The sequence below is a fragment of the Brassica oleracea genome, chromosome C1, assembly GCF_000695525.1.
Source record: "Brassica oleracea var. oleracea cultivar TO1000 chromosome C1, BOL, whole genome shotgun sequence".
Lineage (NCBI taxonomy): Eukaryota > Viridiplantae > Streptophyta > Magnoliopsida > Brassicales > Brassicaceae > Brassica > Brassica oleracea.
The window spans coordinates 41,514,282-41,515,154 of NC_027748.1; positions in this window are offsets into that span (position 1 = coordinate 41,514,282).

Sequence of the window (873 nt, forward strand, 5' to 3'; positions counted from 1 at the left end):
TTTAGACATTTTATTTTTATTTTGTGTACCAGAGATGATGCGTTGTTTAAATTTGGGGTTAGAGTTTGAGATTTGTTGGGTTTTGATCATTTGAGACTTGAGCAGTTCGAAAACGTGGTTATCAATATACTCGGTTTCTCCAGCGATTTTGCATAATGTTTTGCATTTTTTGTTATCGCTGATACCCACAAACACTTGAGCCTCACCTAATTAAACACTAAAACAGCTTCCCAAACACCGAGCCCGTTAAACCTGATGGAGATATCTTTGGTGGAAAGGTCACGCCCTTTTTAATGAATGTAAAGAGTTGATTACTTGAAACTGAGACTTGCAGGTCTGAAATATGGAAAGGTTTGCGCGGTCTTGGTGGGGATTTGGAATGAATGCCTTGACAGTCTCTGATTTAAGTGGTTAGCGAAATCACAAGGTAAGGTCTACTGAGGGTTAGTGAGCTCCCAAATTTTAATCCTCTTTACTTGAGGACAAGCAAAGATTCAGGTCTGGGGGAGTTGATATTCCGTGTTTTTAACGGTTTTAAACTCGTTTTGGAGCAATTAAATGGTCGGTTTTAATTAATGTTTTGGTCTATTTGATGCGTTTTGGTGTTCTTAAGTGTAATATGCAGGTTACTAGATAGCTTGCAAGAAAAGAACGCATTCGGGATTTATTCAGAAGCAAGATGGACCGAACAATGGACCGAATGAGAAGTATTGATCGCACAGGACATAGATCGACCGATCCATTGTCTCTGGATCGACCGATCCAGAGCTAAGAAGAAAAGCCGTGAATTGTAGCTACATGCGTAGCGACCAGAACTTGTCGCTATGGTTTCATGCACTAGATCGACCGATCCGACCACTGAGGATCGACCGA